General features: G+C 40.0%; 1 protein-coding gene across 9 annotated transcripts in view; it reads left to right on the top strand.

The window, feature by feature from the left end:
* The first annotated feature begins 2,837 nt into the window (after positions 1–2,837).
* Positions 2,838–15,517, top strand: part of ncoa2 (nuclear receptor coactivator 2) — a 56,578-nt gene continuing 43,898 nt past the window's right edge. For 4 of the 9 annotated variants that reach the window (XM_013268334.3, XM_013268331.3, XM_013268333.3 and 1 more), the window contains exon 1: positions 2,966–3,215. The gene's annotated coding sequence lies outside the window, so the exon portion shown is untranslated. The other 5 variants (XM_013268330.3, XM_013268332.3, XM_013268328.3 and 2 more) reach the window with 4 other exon arrangements.

The raw sequence follows: 15,517 nt of genomic DNA, 5'->3' as shown, positions 1-15,517 counted from the left end.
GTTTGGTAGACTTGCAAATTTAAGTCGAGCTTGAAGGTGCTGATATTGGAGCACAGGCTTCTTTCCTGGTCAGCTCCCTTTTAGCCCATGGCAATGTAAAACTTGATTCACCAATGGATAGCGGCACTGGTATTCTAGCAGTTTCCAATTCATGGCAGATTTGACCCTTGGTGGTTCATGGTGGTGATCATTCCTGAACATCATGGACAATTTCCTCTTATCTGAGGGTGATAATTTGGGTCTTCCCACAGACCATGGCATTGGTATGTCCAAATAACTTGTACTTAGTTGTTTGAGGCGAAAATAAAGCTACAATTCTCCTTCTTAGATGTTCACTGAGGCAACTGGACGTTCCTATTGTTCTGAGTATTGATCAATCCAACAAGTTCTGTCAAACAAAATAATTTTTGTGCTGGCAAAGAGAATTTAGATCACTAAGGAGAAGTTAATAGGTCTTGGCCTTGGCCTCAAAGAAATCATTAAAAGCCCATAACTACTATAATGTTCATGCCCGTCACGAGTGGATGTCAGCTTCTGACAACAACTAGTTATATGACAGAAAATTATGAACAACATAAGACCCCTCAAAACCTATATAATGAAAAACGTGTAAATTAATCTACAACTGAATACAAGACAGGAATGCCTTCTTTCACCACTCAAACAGCCAGTTTCAAGCTATACATTCAATGCTCTTCACAGTTAAAACCACATGCCAGCCTTTTTGGTTTGTAGTTTCATGCACAGGTAACAAAAAGCGATGTGTTTATCCCTACTGTAAGTGATGCAGTCTTTGATGCCTAAAATCTGGGATATGGTCACTGTATGATTTATATATGGGAAAAATCTTTGCCTTCTTTAAATAGTTTTTCTCAAAAAAAATTAATATATGTAGGCCACACACATAGCTATTTGCAGCTCAGGTGTTTTGTTTGATCTAATTCAGATTGTCACCCTTTATACCCTGGCCAGTCAATTTCAGATTGAATTTTTTTTTTAATGCAAAATTGATTCCAAAGAGATTATAAGTAGAATCTGTGTAAATCTACACAGATTGTGGAGTTCCATTTTTGGGACGTCTTCTAAATTACGCGGATAAACAGTAAATCTATTTCCATTGATTTCACTGCTCAGGGTTGGTCTCATTAGATATCTCCGTTAGTGAGCATGATGTGAACATGATTGTTGTCTCTTCTCTGTTGGCCAGAGTGTGCATTCTTTCGAGGTGGAAGGATTCTCTGCGCCCAGCATCTGGCTAGTAGATTAGAGGGGTTATATGTTATATTCATCTAGAAAGAAAAGATCAGGTAGACCATCAGGAGATCTGCTGGGAAAGTCTAGATTACCTGGCAACCATTCATATCCTTTGTTGAAAGCACTGCAGCTGTTGTTATTAACATATAAAATGACCATTATTTTTTATATATGATTGAGTAAATATGCTAACGATGTCTGACTATGTTCATGTCCTTGATATGAGTGGAAGATGGTGCTGGGTATCATGGCATGCCATCTCTCGGTTCTGAAATATTTATGTTATCAGTTTTTAAGCTGTATTTTTTTCTGTATTATTTTTATTCATTTATCTTTTTTATCTTCAAATAGCTGTTCAGCACTTTGCTTGAAAGTGCTTCATAAATAAAGGGATCATTATTATTATTATTATTAGTAGTAGTAGTAGTAGTAGTATTAACATAATCAAACGGGTGAGAAAGGTCTGATTTTTTTTAATAAAATAAAATATTTAATCAATTGTAATAAGAAAAATCTAAGAAAAATAGTAAGGGTACCATAGCGTTAATTATAATGTTTTTTTGTTTTGTTTTATATATACATCAAATGCGATGCCATATCTTGGAAGATGTTTAGCCACAGTTTCTTTTTTGACATTATTACAGAGTTACAGCAGCTTCACCAAGTACCACAAAGCAGTTGTTTCATACTCCAAAAAAAAAACAAAAAACAAAAACCTACTTCAGTGTGCTTTATGTGTAACATTCACATTCCGATGAATGTGAGTGGAGCAGCCAGGGTTCAAACCACCAACCTTGCAGTCGGTACATGATCTGCTCTAACCTCCCGAGCCACAGCCTCTATATGTTAACTTCATTGAACTTGATTTGTAACATAAGAATGAAAAATTTTGCAAAAGGTCACACAAGGTAAAAATTCTAAGGTTGTAATTTTCAATTTCCATGTATTTCAAATAGGGTTAAAGGTCTCCGAGGGATTTCCATTCTAAGCCTAATTTTTCAGCTTTGCACCACTAGGAGATGATGTTGTACAACTTTTAATTCTAAAGAAAACGCCTGCTTGCTCATTTGATCCATAGATAGTTGACCAGACAGTAAATCAAGGTAGCCAGATAAGCTGGAAACGCCTTGTCATATTTCTTAGGTTTTTAAAGCCCCTTTAGTATTTTTAAAGGTCCCTTTCGTTAAATAGCCACCAAAGTGGAATAGTGTGGCGAAAAATCATGGCCTTGCTGTACATTTCCCTCATGTATTTATTGTATCTGACGAGTCTAATAGCAATTTTTAAACTAGGGTTAACCAGGACAGAACGAAATTGCACTTTTAGTGCTGTGGTTGAAGAGAAACCCTACTACACTGCTTTCACCAGGCGTTTTATTCAAGGCACAGCGCTTACACACATCATTTATAGGCACACATAAATCTTTATGACCTTACATTTACACACATCTTGATGAGCCATATCACCAGAGCTCTGGGGATATTTTCTAAATATATACATAAAAATGCACTTGTTCCCTGTGTGAACCTGGAGTTGGGGAGTTGCTCGATCCGCGCATAAAAGTACAACACATTTTTTAAATATTATTGACACTGACGTGGCACAGTGGCGCGTCAAAGTAACTGCTTGTCAGATAAAATGTTGCCAAATCCGACGCCGATCAATCAAACTGCAAGTGGCCGGGTCATCGTGACAGGTAAATCGCCGTAGGACTGCTCACGAGTCCCCCGGTCGTAACCGAGCTCATAGCGCTGTGGAGCCCCCGTGATGTGGTGTGGCGTGTGTGTGGGGGGAGGATAGGATCGCTACCAGCCAGATAAACACTCGGCATTGGTTTGCAGAGCAGGAGTAACATGGCGGCACAGTTAGCCAGCAGAAATGTTGTTTCACTATCGCGAAGGTCAGAGCTGCTTCGGATAAGCGGAATTTAACAGCGAGGACACGGCCAAAAGTGTTAAATCGTAAGTAGCCACACGCGTTTGTGCTCCTTGTCGAGACGCGGCTTGGTGTTTTTGTTTTGTTTTTTTTTTCAATGTTTTTTTTGTGTGTGTGTGTGAAATCCGCTGAGCAGGAGCGAGAGGTTCTTCAAATCTCGGTTGTGTCTTGTCTGTCTGGCACAGGCTCTCGCTTCGGCGTTAGCTTAAATTAGCAAGCGCTAGCTGCTTGGCTAAGCTCGCCGCCTGTATCGGTGGTGTTTTCTGCAGCAAACTTAATTAGACGACACGGGCAAAAAGCGAGCCTTGCAGCGGGGAGTTACTGCAGCGTACGCGCTCCGCTTTTTATTCGGCGGTGGCCGCATGTGAAATGGGCAAAAAGTGAAAATGCGAAGTGCACAATACTTTCATGTGTCATTGTGTGCGTGTGTCTGTTTTTTTTTTTTCTTGTGCTGAGTGAGCGAGAGACCGTGCCTACAACACCGGACGAAGTTCGCCAGGGTAAGCAGGAGCCCAGTTAGCATGCTAACGATGTAGCCGCACAGGCTGGAGTCCCTTTTTTTATGTTTTCCTTCTTTTCTTTTTTTTTGAACGTTGTTGTCAGAAAACGTGAGTCAGGACAGTTCCCGTCACCATGTGTTTGAGCGGGCTGTTGTTGTTTGTTGTTGTACTATCCAAGCCTCATTACTACTTGACACATTAGGTAAGTTGACGTCCCCCCCCCCTCTCTCTAGGGAGCATAGACCACTTTGTTTTGTTGTTGCTGGTTTTCATTTCTTCTTCTTTTTCTGAGCTAATGTTTCTCCTGTGTTCGACGGTACTACTCGTGGAGTTGGTTATAGCAGTCGGGATGAGCGCTTTGTCACTGAAATTAGCAGTTTGAGTCAAAGTGTCAAAGTTGCCCATGGACACATGGTCACATGACACGAGCACAGATTGTGGCCACTACACTTAAGGTTGGGAGAGGATAAATCTGGAGGTTTTTTTTTTTTTTTTTTTTTTTTGTAGTGTATTGTGGCTTTGCTTTAAAAGAGTAAAATTGCCATGGACTCACACATGCACCAGCTGGCATGTTGGTGGAGGTAGGACCTTAAACTGGAATATAGTTTTAGGCATTAATGCAGTGTGTGTGTGTGTGTGTGTGTGTGGGGGGGGGGGGGGGGGGGTCTCCTTGTGCGTTGCATTGTTGTGCAGTGTGTTAAAGCAGTGCAGCACTCTCCTTTTTAAGGGCCTCTCTTGCATGACTGATTCTGGACTATACAGACAAGACAGCTTGTGCCATTTCAATGTCTGTCAACTGTGCTCTCAGTAATGCTGCAGGAGCGCATCCCGTGGAACCAGTTGAGCAGTTTCTGTTGCATCCCTCTCCCCACCTGATGGTGCACGGGGCTTGTCACATCACCGATACGAGATTTAACATGACATGCTGTCCAGCTGCAGGTTTGACTATGGCTTCACTGCTTATATGGAAATGGGATGAGATGGGATTCTGTCAGATCTCACAGTAGTCATATGCAAATTCTGGAGAAAATGTAACAAACACAAATGTGGTATGTTGGGTTTGTTTTTCTGTGTATGTTTGCTGCTGTGCATGTATGTCTGCATGGATCTTGTATTCATACATGCTGAAGTATGACCAGAGGAATATGCAAAAAAAAGTGTATTTCTTTAACTTATTGTGGGTTTTTTCAACCCCCCCTCCCCATCCATGTGTGCATGTGTTGTGTGTAAACTGTTTTGAAAGTATTCCTCTTTGCAAGCCTGAACAGCATTTAATCTCCAAGGCATAGAAGTTGTTGTCTTTGTAGTTTGCACAGAAAGAAAATTGTTCAGGTATTTCAGTGTGTGGTGGATCGAGGCAGATTAAACTGTTCGTCCTTGTGAGAAAGTAAAGATGTCCTCCTGAGCTGACCCGATTTAAATTTTCAGGCTGTATTAGATAAGGGGTGTGGATCTCTTGTATGACGTGTATGTGACAGCCCACTACTGGTTAAAAGAATGCAGTCCTATTCAGAGGCAAACCTGCTTTCCAGCGCTGTTGTTAGATGCCTGTATGCGTTTTGTTTTGTTTAAAAGAGGAGACATACTAGACTGCTGAAGAAAGGGGGGAAAAAAAGAATCTTTTTGTATAGCTTTCACTGAACAGAGTGAAAGAATGACTGCTGGGATTCACACAAGCATGTAAGCAAGTATGTGGATGTTTATACAAGGATAACTGGGTGGAAGTTTTCTCACACTCACTTGGCACTATTTGTGCGATGGGCGTTTCCTAAAAGCAGAACTCAGCCTGAGCGCATTGTAAACTGCAGCTCCAGCAACAGGTGTGTGGCACAGACGTGCCGGTCACGTCACATGATTCAGAATCAAGCCTTTCTCCTGCATACTTGCTTTCTTTTTGTTGTCTCACTCGGTGACAGACTTTTTGTATATTGCCCTTAAGGTCCTTGTGGCGTCATACCACCTATTAACCGTGTGTTCATAATTTCCTAAATCAAACCAACATGTTGCTGTGAACTTAGAAATAAGCCCCTCCTAATGTGCATGCTGACTTTTGTCCTATTGTGAGTTGCTTTGTTGTGTCACACAAAGTGATACTGTATTAGTTTGACCTTTGTTCTGCTGCATTTGTGTTGCCAATTCTTGGCTTTTTATTTTTTATTATTCCATTATCACAGCTGGACTAATATCTAGCTCCAGTAATGGGTCTTTTTTGGATTTCAGTCACACGGCAGTTATAGAATTGCATGCAACTTGTGTGTTTAGTGATTTGTGCAGACTTTCATTCAAAATGTCATCTTTGGCTGTGAATTAATATAACTGAATTTTAGGGAATTTAATATTTGTCAGACGAAGTGGGGCATATGAATTCAAGTTTGACAGTGGTAAAGGAATGATTGATTTATTTAGATACAGGGTGTATCAAAAAGTATAATCCGATTTCAAAGTGCTTTAATTCAATAGGTGTTCACGGGTAGCGTTTGAAACGCGTACTGTTAAGAAAGAAGGGATTTGTGAGTTTCACGTGGTTGCTGGTAGGTAGCAGTGGCTGCAGTGATGCCAGATGTGCTTGGGAAAACACGTGAAAATTGAAAGTTTTGTATGTAAAACTGTATATTTAGCCATATTTTTTCTTTAAACTTACTGTAAGCTAATGTGTCCGTTACTTTGAAAAATATAGTCTTTTGAAACCGGATTATTCTTTTTTGATACACATTGCATTTTATTGACCGATAAGTTACCAAGCTAAGTTTTCCATTAACCTGTAAAGAAAATCCTCCCACAGCACTGTAAACAGTTTTGTTAGACTGACCTGGAGGGGGAAAAGTGTAATGACGTCTGGGGTCATATTGCAATTTATAAATGCTGTCAAGACAGTAAAATAATATATAACAATAATAATGTCATGTGATTCTGTTAAGTCTGAGTCCTGTTACAGGGTCTGCCTGCCATAACTCTTATCGCTGTGGTCACCTGTGGTTTCAGCTCGTTTTCGGTTTTATTTTACTTTATTTGTACAGTGTGGATAACTGTATAACACATGTGCAGGTGAATTCCTAAATCATAAGCTTCCTGTAATCTTTATCCATTGGTATTTGAAAGCATTCAGATGCTGGCAAAATTACTGCTTCGCATTTTAGGGGATGGAGGATTGTAATTCAGTATGATCAATTAAGCTAAACAATGGCATAAATTCTTAACTAAACTTTGAGAGGCATGCAGCAAAGAGAGATGTGTCAAGATGACGCTCGGATAATGTTGCCATGGGTAGTTTCACAGCTGACATCTGGCACCCTGACATGTGTTCAGACAAATGTGTTTTTAACAAGAGAGGGGAAAAGACAGCACTGGCATCAGCAGGTTCTGAATGACGCTGCATTGGACACACAGAAACTAGTTATTGGTACGTTAACGTTTATCTTAGCAAATCTGTATATTTTAGACTTGTAACCAAAGTTCTATTCAAATAACGGTCAGTTAGTAAAATGAACAGTGACTGAAGACTTGTGTCTAGGATTCGAAACCCAGTTGCAGTTGATGACTTATTGAGTTATTAATATGATCTTAATATGATCTGTTGACAGTAATCACTTGTAAATGTTTTGGTGAGATTGTTAAGAGGTCGTTGTAAGCTGTTTTGTAGTTCGAGCTTACAGTTTGTAATTGTAGTTGGTTTCTTTAGTCTTCTTGGAGAGTAAACTGATGGTCACTGGAGTTGTTGGGTGCCTAAAAAAAGTAAAATATGTATAACTTGGATCTCCCTCCAGGGAAAGCCTTGCTGGAGAAATCAGGCTTGTCATATGGTACCTCAGTGACCCATGAGCAATCTGATGAACAATGATAATGCTGGGTTAATTTTAACACACAACTGTTTAAATAATGACATCAGAAGCCTTTTTAACCATGTCACATTTTAGCGGTGAACAAAACTACTTCTCTTGTTACTACACAGTTGCTAACATTGTTAAGTTGACTCATTTGAAGCAGGCTGGAAGATGACATCCATGTGTCTGCAGCACAGTCAGCTCTGACCATCACCACAGACCTCTGACTTACTTGAGGCCTTTAATGTTTTAAAGACAACAGCTAGCACTCACAGTCGTGCAGCTTCATGTTTATGAGAATGTTGAAAAGTATCGCTGGTCCATTTAATTCAGTGTTTCTTTGTTTTTAACAGAGTTTACAGCGACCACTGGGGAATTATTACCTTAAAGTGGCTCTTGTTTGTAGGTTAGATGTACCAGATTTACCTATGCTGTGTTATCTATCCATCACATGCTGTGAGTGTTTTCTTGACATGGTGCACCCCTCCCCTTGGTATCTGTATGCCTTGTCTTGCTGGGCATCTCACCCTGCTGTCTCTGCGTTTGTGTTGTCATGGAAACAGCAGTGTGACAGGTCCTGGGTGGGCGTGAGGGATGAGCTGTGGGGTAATGGCCAGGTTTTTACAGCAGAGGGAGAGACGAGGGTGTAACGGCAGTGGAGAGGTATCTGAAGCAAGGCCGAGATGATTGGTGAAAAAGCTGCGAGGGCTTTGACGCGAAGAGGAAAAACGGGGGGAGTATTTAACTCCTCTCTGCTTCAAGATTTTTTTCATTGTGTTATTAAATGAACTCAAATCAATCATCTCATCTATTTGCGATGGGAGTGGATTTAGTTAATAGGATTGGTTTGGATGTTTAAAAAGAGAAACCACATTGGATGTGGTTTCTCTTTTTAGTTAAACTGCTTTTGGGCTTTCTAGAAAAGTTCTGAAGATGCTTTGTCATCAAGTTTATCCAAATATGAGTAAAACTGCTGCCAGATAAGTTGATATACAGGATTTGAACTGATCCATGGGACAATTATGTTAATTTTTTTTTAATGGATATGTCCTTGTACTATGTCACGCGTCAGTACAGTTTGGCTAGAAGGCGAGCTACATAGCGTTGAGAGAGCTAACAACAAAGGGTCTCCAGTATGGAGGCATTAAAGGTTCACTTTGCCAACAAGTTCTCTTTGTTTGTGCTAATTTGTGTCAAAATTGCGATTTAACAGCAACCTATGGTCAAGTCCTTTGACAGTGTTGCTCCTGTCAGTTTCACTCTCATTTTTTTCAGTTTATGTGCGTCCTTCCTTCCTGTGACTAATACCGGATATTAATTTCGGTTCAGTTCACTTTTATTTATATAGAGCTCATTGACAACAGATGTCAAGGTGCTTCACGAGAGAGTGAAGGAAATTCTACAGTTTGAAAATCAGACTTGTCTTACTAGCAAGTAATTAGCAAGTGTAGGAGGGATGAACTCCCCTTTTTATTTTTTATTTGTATTTGTTTTGTTTTTGTTTTTTAAGCAAGAAATCTTTAGGTCAGCCTCAAGAAAGGGCAGCCAATCTTACTGGTGTCAGATTGGGACTGTATTATTCAGTAACCAGAGCAAAGGTAGCTGTGCTGATATCAGGACTCTCGAAGTTAGATACTGAGGTTAGAGTTATAACTTGTGCCTTAAGCGTGCTCAGTATTTGGCATTCAGGGACACCAGTCTGTGCTAAATAATGAGTATGTCAGTTTAATGTAATATTTTGGAACTTTTAAGCTCAGTAAGTAAATGTTATTAATCTTCCTGTTAATCATAATAAGGGCGGGCCATTTCTCTGTGGCAGTTAGTTTATGAAACACCTGCATTGTTAAGGGTGTACTCCTGGCTTAAGATGGGCCTTTGGTGTAATTGTGATACATCAATATGCCGTCTGTGTTGCCTTATTTGGACAGCAGTGCATTTTCCCTTTTTTTTTTTTAATTAATTAATTTATTTTTTTTATGACCTTTACTGAAACTATTTAAAGAGATGAAATCCCATTTAGCAGATCTGTTTTAAAAAAAATACTACAAATGCTGGTGATTTTCCTCTTCTGGGGGTGCTTCTATGCAGGAGAAACCCTGCGAGATGTATAAGAATTCTTTGACATTAATGTTTTAAAAACATCAACACACAAAGATTGACTCATACCCTACTCCCATGGAGACTCCACCAGGCCTCTCGGGATGGTGATGCTCACAGACAATCCAATGATTTCAACATTCTCCACTTATGTAGGTCAGCCACAGCAAAGTGCATATTGATCTCTTAAGCTAAATGATATTGTGATGTCTACTGCTTATTGAGAAGAAGGTGCCCTCAGCCTGTTTGGCTTTACCAGAGGAGACAGCAGAGGTCACATGTCTATGTGGCTGTTCTTCTGCAGCTGTTTGCCCTTTTGTTTGTTAACCTGGTATGGCTCAGCTGTACAATACTGTAGATCTAACAATACGTAAGGTGCTCATTGTCATTTTAGAGGAGCTCCTTCCACAGTCATCGCTAGTGTAATGGAAAGATTACTTTGGTAAGATGTTTGCTAATAAATAGACATTTATGGAGAGCTTTATGATAAAGGGTGCTTGGCGTTTTCTAATTTGATGCATGACAGGATGTAGTGAGTTGTAGATAAGGGTCTTTGAGTATGCTGTCTTAATTTGTGTGAGTGGGTGAATTGCCTTTTTCCTCTGCCACAATGTGTTTGTGGCTCTGGGTGCTAGCATGTGGTTGGCATCTTTCCCACTGCCCAGGATGGAATCCTTGGCACTGAAGGAGGGAGAGAAAACTTGGATTGAGCAAGCTGCCTGCTGGAGTTGGGTGGGTGGTCCAAAAATATGCAGTGTGAATTGGTCTTGAGAAAGCCATGCATTCACTCTTGTTCTAGGACAGAGGTAAACGGCGCACTTCCACCGCCATCACAGGCCGAGCTAGGGTGGCAGGGAATGATGTGTAGAGCAGCAGCATTTCTCACCCGCTTGTCATAAAGCCAGAGGAATGCGGGGATTCAGTTTCAGGCTTTTCATTTCTGTGCACATTGTGAGAGTCAAACTCTGACCAGTGCGATTTCTCCTAACCCTCCCATCTCTCTCATCTCTCTGTCGACCTCTTTCTGCTGACTCAGCAGCGTTTCGTCAGTGACCTATAATGTGGTTTTGCGTGCTTTGTCTTTACTGCTTTCAGTGGGCCAGGGAATCTCCTTAGCCGACCTGTGTTTTCAATCTGGACTAAAGTTTAGGTATAAAGCTGTACTGTAACCAAATAACAACAGCACTTCAGCTGTTGGCCTTTTATATAAATGAGCAAATAATTAACAAGAATTTGCTGAACTAATCTGCTTCGATTATGACAAGTGTAAAGTAAAAATTAAATTAAAAGATTTATTTTTTGTTGTTGTTGAATGTAGAAGAGAGCTTGTGATGAGACCAAACAGCAGATGGGTTTGAGCATAGTCAAAAAAAATTGTCTGACTGCTCAAATTATTCAGCTGTCAATGTAAATCTACTAAACACGGAAGGAGAGAGAGAAGTAGAAACAAAGCAACACGTAAAGAGTTTTTCCTCTGTGATGTTTCACTTATGAGTGTTTTTGTTTTTTTTAAACACAAAACCATCTTTTTTTTCTAGATGTTAAGTTTAACAGGCTCACATCATTCAAATACTGATGGCAAGGCTGACAGCCTTAGAGACGTAAACTTAAGTCTTTGTTCAAAGTGCTGAAAGTATGCTTGCATACCTTCATGCAAAAGTGTGGCTCTGACATTTGCTTTTGATTTTGGTTAACAGTGGAGTTTTACCACCTAAGATACAGACGAGAACAATTTTAGGCTAAAGAGAGGCAACCTGCTCGTAGGATAAATGCCTGGTTTGGGTTAGTTGTTTGGTAACCTTAACCCATCCAATTCCTACGTCAAAAAACTAAGATGCAGTTAATGCCCACGCACAAATCCTTAAAGGTCTTATAGTGGCCTTAAGCTAGAACCTGGTTTTGTTTTTGCAAATTTTATAACATTTGAGTGTTTTTCTTAAGTGCCTGTTTTCACAAAAATCTGTAGTCCGGATTTAAGCAAGAAAATAGTAATTGAAATTCACATGTGCAAGCATTCAAATGCTTAATAACTTAATAAAATGTTTTCTTTCCTGTCAAAACTGTCAGATATTTGTTGCTGGTGTTTGTATGTGAGTGTGCATGTGTTTGTTTGCATGTTAACGTGCTACCATTCATGCCTGAACTCTAGAGATTTGTGGTTTTGGCACCTGAAGATGTGGGCTGTCAAAACAAAACTCCCTCCCATCTCATCTGGCAGTGGAGTTCAAAACAAAGGCCCTCGCTGCAGAGGAGATTACACAGGAGAGGCTGAGCACTGATGCTACGTTGACGCTTCTGCTGTGGAAGCCAACTGACAGTATCTTAATTTAACAACTCTTCTAGTGGGGAGAGCTTTCTTTGGTATTAAAAGCAGTGCTGACAGGAAATGATTTCGTATCCTCATAAACTGAATATTTAAATAATATATCACTAGTGTTTGAAAAGTTGCCTGGCACTTCAACTCCTTTTTTTTCTGATTCCATTTTTTAAATCAAAAATGTACTTATTTTCTTAAATAAATAACCCAAAAAAGTAACCAACAGAGACCAAAAAGAAAAGCGAAAGCTCCTCCAGTTTCACTCATGGCAGTCCATAAAAAAAGTCTTTCTTCAGAGATAAAAAGGCAATTATAGTAAACAAAATTCTAAAAGAAATAAAAATCAATCAAAGAAGAGCTACATAACCCGTGAAAAACAGCTACTCTTGCTGTTCTCTGCTTGATTTAAACTTTCCTAAACGTTTGGAGTCTACAATAATTTCCAAATGCTTTTATCTGTTAGTTTATGTGTTATTCTTTCAGGTACAAGCTGGGCATCATTTGTCTAGTGCACAATAGCCATCTGCACTAAAGGTATAACAGCCATTATGCACTGGATAAATACACACTAATAAAGACTGAAAAATATTGTTGGGTCTAGTTAAAATTCTTTTGAAGTCACAGAATAAAACATTTTGGAATGAGATCAAACGCAGTAAAACTGTATGTAGACATCATGAAGAAGACCTGCTGAAGTTCAAACTGAGCATCAGAATGGAGGGGGAGGGTGTTTAAGTGACTTTGAACGTGGCATGGTTGGTGTTGCCAGATGGGCTCCTCTGAGTATTTCAGAAACTGCTGATCTACTGGTATTTTCCCCACACAAACATCTCTAGGGTTTACAGCGAATGGTCTAAAAAGAGAAAATATCCAGTGAGCGGCAATTCTCTGGGTTAAAATGCCTATTTGATGCCAAAGGTCAGTGGTGAATGGTCAGACTGCTTCAAGGTGATAGCAAGGCAACAGTAACTCAACAACCACTGGTTACATGTAACCAAGATTTGCAGAAGAGCACCTCTGAACACACAAGTTGAACTGCAGTGGCAGAAGATTGCACCAGGTGACACTCCTGCCAGCTTGGAACAGGAAATTGAACCTACTAAAACTTCTAAGCTATTTTCATTTATAATCTTTTCAATTTAGATTTAATTTATACTTCAGTTCTTCAGAAAACATGACACCAGAGTGATCCAGATCTTCAGTCTTTTCAAGCCATTTAGAGCCTAACATCTCAATAAGGAATATATAACCCTCAGCAATCACAAGGCAAGTTTAAGGAACATAAACAAACCCTGGCTTTTCTATTTGATAAGTATGAATTACTGTTGTGTTGGATGATTGTGGGTGGTTTTTTTTTTTTGTTTTTTTGTTTGTTTTTTTTTTGGCAAATTATGAAACCAGGAAGTGAAACTGTTGAGATCAAGAATCTTTTGTATGGGTTTTTCCCCGCCACCTGGACACTAAGTTAGTGCATGACACTTACACAAGTATGAGGATAACCATGCTTGCATTTGAAACCAGGACCTTCTTGCTGTGAGGCAGTGGCGCTACCAACTCAGCTACTACTGACTACTTCCTGTTAGTGATTTCCACTGAGATAGTCGGTGTGTGCTTTACCAAGTGTAGGTCAAATAGGTTAGGGTCTACTTGACCTGGCATATACAAGTGTTTCAGCGGGATACTGTAAATGGAAGGAATGGTAAGAGAGGAAGAGAAGGGTGCTTTGCGTAGGTCTTTGGTCTGTCTTGTCCAATTACATGTTCCACTATCAGAGCAGCAGTTGTCTTAATCAGGTAATGCTGAGGTTTAAAGTCATCCCCCTAAACATGCTTCACAGATGATTACCGTGCTCACGCTTACAGTGTAGCGTGAAGCAGAAGACAGCATTTGGAACAGTTTTCCTATCCTTGCTATTCTCACAGAACTAAAAGCTGAAGCACGTTTATTTAAGTCTTTTGCAGATTCATCAGTCTTTGTGTGTGTTTGCAGTGACTGTTAGCCTGTCACATTGTCTCAGTCTTTGGCTGAGAAAGTGACATAGTTGTGTCAGCTGATCTCCTCTCCCCTCCTCCCCTCTGCGCTAACATGGTGCCTTATCCTGATTCTGCTTCCACTGTACAGCTTCAGGCGCCATGGGAACTAATTCCTTACAAACTGTGACAACCAATAAAAGATGGCAGACCCACCCCCACACACACGCAGATATGCAGTCGATATACAGAGAAGTCACAAGACAAGTTCCAGATCATCCTAAAATTTGATACAATTGGCCACAGATTGCTCTTTCTGCTCACACCCTTTCTCAACCTTGTGTTCCCATGGCTCTTTTAGTTACACACACACACACACACGTATATCCATGTGCTTCCTCTTGTCACTGTGACTCACCTTTTACGTCACACGTTATCAGTTTCATTATGGTCGTTATACATTTGCGTTTACTGCCACTGAGGTCACAGTTGAAGGTGCTAGCTGTTGCTATTTGAGCAACATATGTAAGGGCACCAAATACAGGGCTTCATCTGCACCAGTCTTTTGAATTATTAATGAACATATCTCTGTATATGCTGATCTCACTGATCACTGGATTAAAAATCACTGAATTTTTAGTCAAATAGTTTAGATAGCAGGTTCTTTCCTTCTCTCCCTTTTTGTGCTTGCTGCTTGTATTCTTTGTAGCAGTAAATGCAAATCTGTACAAGTTGTTCTGAGTGATTATCGTCATCTTACGATGACACATTTATTTCCTGATAAGAATGGTATTCAATGGTGACAATGTCCCACTTCATAAGATATGAGGGGGACTCGGTGTTTAAATAAGTATGTGAATAATGTGAATGCTGTTTGTTTGCATTCGCCGTCACTAGATCTCAACCCAACACCTCAGGCTGATTTTGTTTAGCTAGCACTCGCCATCAGCGTCATCATCACCGCTACTCAAGAGCGTAGGAAATCTCAGTTTGGCAAAATGCTGTTCAACTGATTGTGATGGTGATTTCCTACACCTTGCAGTTTCTCCTTTGTGTGCCCTTTTTACCACAACATCTTGACCATATCTTGACTTCACAATGGCTTAAAGGCCAGGTATTCCCATGAGGATAGGCATCAACCATTTTTTTTTTTTTTTAATTAAATTGATGACCATTAGTGCCCCATTCAGAAGGCACATAGCTGTAGCTCCATTGGTGGTTAGCCCTTGTGTGACCTGGCTCTTATGGTCATGAACTATCTACCCTTTGTCCAATGAAAACCTGATTAGCTGGCTTTTTAGCATTGTTTAGCCCAGCCTCGATGACAAAGTCTTTGACTCAAAATGAACACCTCACCAACCTCTCGAAGCAGTAAGGGATTGCAACTACTAAGTTTTGGCTTTAGATAACAGCATCAACCAGAGCAAAAATGTTACCCGTCAAGATTGCTTTGGTGTGAGGTACCCAGTTTTGGCTTTAGAAATTTCTGCCCTCTGTTGAGTATAATGGAACTTGATGGCTCTTGCCTTGTGGTACTCAGTGTGCCAAAAAAATATATTTGTCACTTAACAGCAATGTCTTTCCAGGAATCATGACCTGGTTCCTACAAACTAACGCTATGAA

Source organism: Oreochromis niloticus, linkage group LG9 (genome assembly GCF_001858045.2).
Source record: "Oreochromis niloticus isolate F11D_XX linkage group LG9, O_niloticus_UMD_NMBU, whole genome shotgun sequence".
Taxonomy (NCBI): Eukaryota; Metazoa; Chordata; class Actinopteri; order Cichliformes; family Cichlidae; genus Oreochromis; species Oreochromis niloticus.
The sequence above is the reverse complement of the archived record's forward strand: the minus strand, read 5'-3'. Positions and strand labels throughout refer to the sequence as shown.